The 9,556-nt window shown below is 45.0% G+C and overlaps 1 long non-coding RNA gene across 1 annotated transcript in view; it reads right to left on the minus strand.

Moving 5' to 3' along the window:
- Positions 1-2,595: 2,595 nt before the first annotated feature.
- Positions 2,596-9,556, minus strand: part of LOC109527571 (uncharacterized) — a 9,248-nt gene continuing 2,287 nt past the window's right edge. Inside the window, exons 2-3 of the long non-coding RNA XR_002170543.1 lie at positions 6,662-6,838; positions 2,596-2,624 (exon numbers count right to left, since the gene is read on the minus strand). This is a non-coding gene — a long non-coding RNA (uncharacterized LOC109527571). The remainder of the gene's footprint in view (positions 2,625-6,661; positions 6,839-9,556) is intronic.

Here is a 9,556-nt window from a genome sequence, read left to right on the forward strand (position 1 = left end):
CGGTGGTTGCCATGATATTTGCAAAGAAATGAAATATGGAAATCCGAAGATCACCCCTTCCACAGATTAACATCAAAACACACACACACACACATACACACACACACACTTGCCAGAGACGCCACGAGCAGAGAAGACGGCGAAAGACAAAGGCGAGGGGTGTTAATCACGACGGGGATTAGCGCGCGCCATGTGTGCTGCTCGTTTTCAGCGCGGTTACACCCACCGTCTTTCCAATTTGCAGCGTAGCTCATTATGCTTTATTGCTACAATCGAGATTCATTGAGGGGGGGAAAGTGCTTGTTTTGGCAATATGGCGCGTCAGGCGAGGCTTAACGTGTTTTGGCGGCGTTTGTATGCGTGATGGGCAGGGGATTGTAAAATTGTGCGCTGCCACCACCATCTGGACTGGGGCGGAAGATTGTCTATGACTACGATAAAACATTTTTTTTTCACTCTATTAAAATAAGGCATAAACACGAGTGTGGCCGCATTAGAGCGCCTCGTTGTCGGCCGCCGCGACACGCACGTCACCCAGGGTAAGGCGCAAGGGTATCAGTTGACCTGGTTGTAATTCTAGTAGGAAATTTTTCAAAAATAATTTCAGCAGGAAAGATAATTTTGCTTTCACTTTTACCAGTCTTTTGATATTGTGATGGTATATGATTCACCGTTACCATGGAGACCCTGACAATGTCACAGGTTCCCACAAAGGCACAATAATCTGTTCGCCTGCTGATTCTAAAGAACTGGAAACTGTTCATTTTTAACTGTGATTTGTTATCGTGTAAAAAAATATATATCATCATAACCACTGGGAAGGAATTTTTTTTTTTTTTTTTCATACCAAGCATCTGTTTGGCAATTGAGCAGTTTTTCAAAATTTTCAAAAGAAGCGTCGAGTCGTTTCTTGACACTCACATTTGCATTTTTTTGCTGTCAAACTAAACATAAGAGAAATACAATTTGTGTATATAAAACGTCCGTTTTCTCTTGACGTCGGCTATCTTGTTCTTAACAGGAAATACCATTGGCATGCTAACAATTAGCTTCTCTATGGAAGTGTTGTAACTGAAGCAAAATGTACACATAATACTTGCATATATTCTTTATCATCTCCAAAAAAGGGCAAATTACTGTTGAGGTTTCTGCTGTCGTCATTATACTGCCCCCGGGTGGTTAAGGCGTGCAGCAGCATAACGCATATCATTCATACATTTTTGCTTTTCTATCAATGTTCCTGACATTCCCGGCGTTAAAAAATTCGTTTTAAAATTAAGCGTGAAAAAGCAGCTAAAATCTATCCCCGTAGAGTCGAAATCCGTTCGGAAGCTCGGGATACTTTCAACTGCAATTATCTCTTTATTTTTACACCGATCGGACAAAAGCTGTCACGCATACACGAAACGGTGGTTGCCATGATATTTGCAAAGAAATGAAATATGGAAATCCGAAGATCACCCCTTCCACAGATTAACATCAAAACACACACACACACACTTGCCAGAGATGCCACGAGCAGAGAAGACGGCGAAAGACAAAGGCGATTGCCAGAGACGCCACGAGCAGAGAAGACGGCGAAAGACAAAGGCGAGGGGTGTTAATCACGACGGGGATTAGCGCGCGCCATGTGTGCTGCTCGTTTTCAGCGCGGTTACACCCACCGTCTTTCCAATTTGCAGCGTAGCTCATTATGCTTTATTGCTACAATCGAGATTCATTGAGGGGGGGGAAAGTGCTTGTTTTGGCAATATGGCGCGTCAGGCGAGGCTTAACGTGTTTTGGCGGCGTTTGTATGCGTGATGGGCAGGGGGTTGTAAAATTGTGCGCTGCCACCACCATCTGGACTGGGGCGGAAGATTGTCTATGACTACGATAAAACATTTTTTTTTCACTCTATTAAAATAAGGCATAAACACGAGTGTGGCCGCATTAGAGCGCCTCGTTGTCGGCCGCCGCGACACGCACGTCACCCAGGGTAAGGCGCAAGGGTATCAGTTGACCTGGTTGTAATTCTAGTAGGAAATTTTTCAAAAATAATTTCAGCAGGAAAGATAATTTTGCTTTCACTTTTACCAGTCTTTTGATATTGTGATGGTATATGATTCACCGTTACCATGGAGACCCTGACAATGTCACAGGTTCCCACAAAGGCACAATAATCTGTTCGCCTGCTGATTCTAAAGAACTGGAAACTGTTCATTTTTAACTGTGATTTGTTATCGTGTAAAAAAATATATATCATCATAACCACTGGGAAGGAATTTTTTTTTTTTTTTTTGGAGTCACACAAATTTAATGGGCTGAAGGTGTTATAGGAATGTGTGAATGCGTACGATTGATCGGCAGTACTTTGCCGCGTGCCTTGTGAAAACCGTTTCAATTTCTGTCGCTTTTCCCAGAGACCTTGACTGAAAAGTGGGCATATTCCATTTTTGCAGCTGCTTATACAGCCACATTTATTTATTTTTTTACACATCACAGGCTTATCTTTCCCGGAAGCTTTTTCAAAAGTAACAAAATTGAAATGCATAGAATCTTTTTTTTTTTTTTGAGTTCGGGACTTGCCTTCTGGCTTTACCTTGTATTTTTTTCCCATTTTCATCAGCAGGCGCAGAACTCGTCTGAAAGGCAAAAATATATCGATTTAGAGCTTATCTGTCAAATGGGATGAAAGTCAGCCAGGGTTACACACGTCTAACAATGCATTCCAAAAAAAAAAAGGGACTCGACTGTAAATACTGCTTCTATAAATCCAACCCGAAATGTGCCATCCACATGCCTCACACCCCCTCCAGCGCGAATAGTACGCACTGAGCTGTCAGATTAAGGCTCATTTACTCCCAGCGGGGTCTTCAATTAGCCATGATTAATACGCCCGTTGGTGCTTCTGTTTTAAGAGAAACCGGATGCGCCGAGATTAAGAGACACAAGATAGTCGTTATATCCAAGTCCGAAAATTGCAGACGATTGAATTTCTTTCCTGCTTCAATGTGATTAGTATGCGTGCATTGTTATGTACACACACTTTGCTAACTTGAGGCGTGCTCACAAAAATCTAGAATTGGGTTGACGGTGGCGACGCGTCACTTGGTAACTTTCCTCGAAGCCCCTCCCCCCCTCCCCCGCCCAAAATAGGAATGAATGAAGCACTTTACCCATTGAACCTCTGCAATGCAACAGATAGGGCCAAGGAAGGGCGCAACGTTGGCGATTCCAGTGTTTCGAAAGTCAACTTTCGGCTGAGTCAACATTCACTCACCGTCTCACTATTTGTTTCAAACCGGACGAACAGGAAAAAAAAAGGCATACGAGGAATACAAGTGTGAACCGAGGCACCCTCTCTCCATTTTTTGTTGCAACTAAGGACGTCCATGACAATGATTTCACACGGCTATGATGTCACACTATTGTCAGGGTCTAACGTTCCAAACTACCGTGAACTGAACCGATCCAAATTCTACAACCGCCTCACGTCCAAAATCAGGTAAAGAATCACGCCGCTGTCCCCCTCGTGGTCTTCAAATATTTCACGGTCCTGAAATCCAAACCTCCTACGCAGCCGCTTCCTCAAAAGGACATTTGAGCAGAGCCGATGGAGAGGGAGGATATTTCCGAGCAAAACGATCTCTCCGCCACCAGCGGAGATGATCTATGTCCCCTGATGGGCAATACAGATTGTCCCCCCCGCACCCCCCCCCCCACAATTGCCCTTTAATCGCAGATAGACAATATAGATAGAAATAGATCATTTTAAGGAATGATGAGGAGAGACCCTATTGCTGCTATTGAGCAAAAACAACAAATCAGGAAAGGTTAGCCTACCTTCCAATTTATTTATCTAACGGACAAAATCTATATTTATTTTTTTGTGGGAAGGGGTGAGGACGTCAAATGGAATTCCATCTTTCATTTTGTAATCACTTTGTCACGTGATGATATCGGCCCGCCGTGTGCTAATCACCAAATGAGATCTTGATTTACGACGGATGTGTCGATGGGGTCGCAGTGACCTCGCTTGTTCTTTTACCCGCAATCAATAACTCCAACTTTCAAATTCCATTTTTTTCCCCACCCCCTATAGGAAGTCATATTAAGTCAACTTTTTTTACAGGCTCAAAATGACACCGTCGTAAAAGGTCTATTCACTCTACCTAGCCCATGCGCAGGAAACGGAATAATTCCAACTAGCAGTCTACGTGAACATTTTCCCACTCTCTGTGATGAATCGCAAAAAAAAATCAACCGTAAACTAGCAAAGCCATTGTGCCAGCTATATAATAATCTGTCCCTGCATCCCCCGTCCCTGTATTGATTTGCAAAAAGGTAACACCGTTGATCCATGAAGGCAACGCGGAGGCATCTATGAAAGCCATTTGTGCCACTTAGAGTGACGCACGTCGGCGCCAGCGCAGTCGGCGACACAAGTTCAGTCATTTTTTTCAGAGTAATTAGAAAAATATCACATGAATTATGACAGTTGGAGTGGGAGGAATGTGTCACTCAAGACGGCCCAGAGGTATGCAAGGCAGGCTTGAAGCTCGCCGCAACAGCAAAAAAATGTTGTTTTTTTTTTTTAATAAATCATTTGCAGTTCATATCAATGAAGCTGCAGCAACTGGCAACGACGTGCCCATTCAAAACGTAGTCCAACCAAAGACACTAAATAACAAGTCCGGTGTATCAATCCAACATCAACACTTGTTACATAACCGGAGTGAATCTGTTGTCTCGCTTTCTATAAAACATTAAATGCGCAAAAAGCTTTTCACACATTACGTCTGACATAACAGAATGTGTCTCGCATGTTATACAACATCCAAACTTGGCTTGCGTATTTTTTTTTTCCCCTCCTAGTGGATACTGCAAATTTACAAAGAACCGCAAGCCAATTGAGTTCGCATGTGGATCGTGTTTATCGTGGTTTCATTCTCTGTCAATTATTTCTTAGAGCTCACTTTCAATGCTGCAGCATGTGCAAAAGTGACGGTCGATCGTTGACCACTTTACTTTCAACAGCAACAGCAGAAAAAGACGTTTTGGAGGGCAATATTCTTATTTCGGCTCATTAACAAACAAAAAAAACAAACAAAAACAAAAAAACATCTTAGTTCGTGGTTCAGCTGCTGGATCAATGTACTGCAAGCCGCCTAATGCTGCACAAATTGTGCGTGATATTTGACCTAATTATTCCAAACCACACGGAGGAATCCACACGCACAAATAAGAACAGGAAAAAAAAAAAAAAAGAAAGCGGAAAGAAAAATCCGTCCCCTCGTGAGGGAAAACAATGGTCCTGAATAGATCATTCAAATAGGGCTGAGGCGGTGGGGGGGGGGGGGGGAGGAGGGATCATCATTAAGATGTGTGATCAGATTTCCTGCTTTACCACGTCTGTAATTGATGATCTTCGTCATCAGGGCGAAATTTCCAAATGAGGTTTCGGTGACGGCCCCCAGCTGCATAAATTAGGAGGCCCCTAGTCGCCTAATAGTTCCAATTAGCATTGAGCGCAGTGGCACAGGTGCTAATCGGGGTTGCGAATCTGAGGTGGTGAGAGTAAACAAGAGCATTTTTTTTTCTCTCCCCCCCCCCCCCCCCCCCCAGGTCGGCAAAACTGCCACATCAGTACTCTTCGATATCAGATTTCTTAGACATGACTGTGACGCATACAATCAGTGGGTCGACCAAATCTTGTCACAAAATCCCCAGACTTGTTGATGTGGGTCCATGAGCCTCTGGGAGGGAGACGGGGGGTTGGGGGGGGGTCATCATAAATCTGATAAGAGTGTTAGATTAAGCAGCTGTCCCCGGGCTGATGCTAATATAAGCGCCTGAACCGTAAATAACCACAATCACTGATAGCTTCAATTGATAGCAACGCCACCATCATCAACCCAGGACACATTTAAGCTTAGAGCGTCCAAGCGTGCGGTTGTTTGTTTTTTTTTCTCTTCCTCTCCCTATAAATGCTTTACCACCGAGTTGCTCGTTCGGATGCCAGCCGCAGATGTTAAGACAGATAGCTGATGCGCTGTCAGTACAATTGCAGAGATAACCACGCAGCCCTGTACGGAACACAGAAAATATCAGAAAATTGCGTCTTCGTAAATTGAAATAGTTTAACTGCATTTATGCCGTTGAAATATGAGTTACGATGAAAAATTATTCCAAGAAATCGATTTCTGAAAACGATTTCGAGCGCACATACACTCGGGGTACGGTTTCAACGATATTTTCTAAATGAGCAGTCTGGCAAACTATAGATTTCCATTTTCTGATCCGCTTTATCCTCACAAGGGTTGCGGGGGCGTGCTGCTACCTATCCCAGCCGTCTTCGGGCAGTAGGCAGGGGAACACCCTGAACCAGTTGCTAGCCAATCGCAGGGCGTACAGAGACGAACAACCATCCGTGCACACACTCACACCTCGGGACATTTTTGAGTGTTCAATCAGCCTGCCGTGCATGTTTTTGGAATGTGGGAGGAAACCGGAGTACCCGGAGAAAACCCACACAGAGAACATGCAAACTCCACACAGGGAGGCCGGAGTTGGAATCGAACCCGGTACCTCTGCACTGTGAGGTCGACGCGCTAACCACTGGCCCAACGGGCCGCAAAAAAAAAAAAAAATTAAGATAATGACTCGCTTCTCGACATACCGCCTCAACTCTTGCTGAGGCGCTTGGGCATTTAACAGTTTAACGTCGTCCAACAGCAAATCATTCCTTTGTACAGCCGCAGACCTTCGGTAATTGATTCAAGGTCTCCGTGGAACGAAGACGACGGAAAGTGCAACGCAGACACGAAAAAGGGCAGTCGGGTGAATCCAGGTGGACCTGGAGGAACCAAAAGTGGGAAACGGAGGAGTCGGCATCCTTGAAGCCTCTGATTGATGGATTCATTAACCACTTGAACCACACGGGCAGATTGAAGGTCCAACTTGTCGAGACGGCTGCTAATCGAGTTTAAAGAGGAGCTTTGATGATGTGGGGAGGTTGGCAATGGGGGCATTCTGGTCAATATGCCGAAAGCACGGAACTATCTTCATGTGTGGCGCTAGCATATACCGTAATTTCTGGACTATAGACCGCACCTGATTATAAGCCGCACCACTACATTTTTAAAGGAAAAAAATATTTTGTACACACATAAGCCGCGCCTGTGTATAAGCCGCAGGTGCCCATATTGTAACATGAGATATTTACAAAGAAAGACGGTACACAGGCAGCCGTTAGAAAAGTCTTTATATAAGCCGCTTCATGAAATAAGCCGCAGAGTTGAAAGCGTGTGACAAAAGTCGCGGCTGATAGTCCGGAAATTACAGTAATCGATCGCTACTGATAGTGGCTTTAAATGATCCCTCAAAAATCATGATTCCTAATCAGTGTTCATTTTCTCAAAAACAGTGCGCTCTCAACAAGGACGTTTAGGGCAGCACGCGGCATCTTTGGCTCCAGGCAGCCACTGGCATGCTGACCCAGGTCAGAAGATGCTCTTGCCGGTATCGCGATTGACGTGTCACTCACTCGTCACCGAAGCCACCGGCGACGCTGACAAACGAGTCATTCGGCTGACAGCGGAGGGGGAGCTTACAAAGCACCACAGCGATGTTGACATACGCACGCCGACCGGCAACGTGATGAGACTAAAAGATGGAGGAAAGTAAACAAGGCAGATGGCATCTCCCTGAAGGTAAACTACGGGCTGAAAACGTAGATGAGAAACACAGCAAGGAATAAATAAGCATATGGATCCATCGGGGGAAGCCAGATGTTTCGAGAGATAATTAACCTGGAGAATGAACGAGCGACATTTCCTATGCAGCGGTGTTTTTTAGACACAAGCGACCAGACTTCTTTATTTGGCATCGCCAACAATGCTTCAAAAAGCTTAAGTAGCAGCGGGAGCGCTGTCACATATCGCCGTGCTGCCAGTGTCAGCCGAGAAGAATTAGTGGACAAGGAGAGAAATCCAGGCGACGCCTTTCATCACAAAAGACGAGCACGAAAGCGGTTGGAATGGTAAACCGGATGAAAGATCGCTTCGTTTCCATCGCCCGACTGTAAAATTGTTGAGACGATTATGTCAACTAGCGGCTCGGTGTTGCAGTGGTTCGCGCGTCGACCCCACAGTGCAGAGGTCGTGGCTTCGATCCCGGCTCTGGCCTCCCTGCGTGGAGTTTGCATGTTCTCCGCGGGCCTGCGTGGGTTTTCTCCGGGTAATCCGGTTTACTCCCACGTCCAAATAACATGCATGGCAGGCTGATTGAACACTCAAATTTGTCCCTCGGTGTGAGCGTGAGCGTGGATGGTTGTTCGTCTTCATGCGCCCTGCGATTGGCTGGCCACCGGTTCAGGGTGTCCCCCGCGCACTACCCGAAGACACCTGGGATAGGCTCCAGCACCCCCCACCGCGACCCTTGTGAGGAAAAATCGATTCGGAAAATGGATGGATTACATCAACTAATTATTTTAACTGCCTGCTTTGATGCGGCAAATGTACCACTGGTGTTATTCTTTACCCAAAAAGTTTTTTTTGTTTTTGAGTCAGCCGTGTGACAGCAACGATGAATAAGCCGCCGATGACATATTGCTGGGGGGGCGGAAGTGAGCCAAGTGACAGCTCACGTTAGATGTTGGTTCTGCATAAGCAGCGCACAAATCACAAATTAAGACTATATTAAAACAGAGAAGCCATCAGACACCTGTATATATATATATATATATATATATGCGCATATTATTATTATTGTGCCGGTAGCATCTTCATTGAGCGGTTGCTTGATCTGTGCGCTTCTCTCCAGGGACGAATTTCACACGCCGTGAAAATTTAGAAGGCACGAAAGTCGGATTCTCGCATGCTGCTTTCCGCAGTCTCTTTATTTGCGTGTATGTTTAGTGTGCAGCTTTTTTTCATAAAAGTATTGACGGTTTGTCGTTTGTGCTCCTTAATACTGCCGCAATAGAACGAGACGAGACGATTTACAACTGCAGCTATGCTAGATGGTGGAAAGGGAGTGGAAAGTATCTAATTTTATTTATTTGCAACTTCCTCGCTCCTCTGTTTACATTGAGGAGAGGAGAAAAAAAAAAGTTTCAAATGCGACCTTCACGTCTCGATGTTGTCATTTCATGGAGTCGGCATTTTCACAACTATCATGATTTTGGACTTTTTAGTCGATATTAAAGATTATCCCCCCCCCCCCAATTCTTTGCATTGTTACCCACAAATGCAGTCCTGGCAGCAGCAGCTTCATTTTCACAGGCTGATTATCATTGAGGCTGTTTGAAAGAAGCCATTTTATACCTAAAACATTTTTTTAAAGTCTCTGGATAGTAGTCTATAGCAGGGGTCCCCAACCGCCGGTCCGCGGACCGGTACCAGTCCGCAGGGCATTTGGTACCGGGCCGCACAGAAAGAACTTGCCTTAATTCCGTTTTATTTATTTCGGAATACGAAAGATGTTTTATTTTGAAAAATTACCGGATTCTCCTTTACATCCGTCTGTGTCACGCTTGACACACGTCAAGCCACGCTTCTCCGTCACGTGACCG

This window comes from Hippocampus comes, unplaced genomic scaffold (genome assembly GCF_001891065.2).
Source record: "Hippocampus comes isolate QL1 unplaced genomic scaffold, H_comes_QL1_v1.1 scaffold397, whole genome shotgun sequence".
Lineage (NCBI taxonomy): Eukaryota > Metazoa > Chordata > Actinopteri > Syngnathiformes > Syngnathidae > Hippocampus > Hippocampus comes.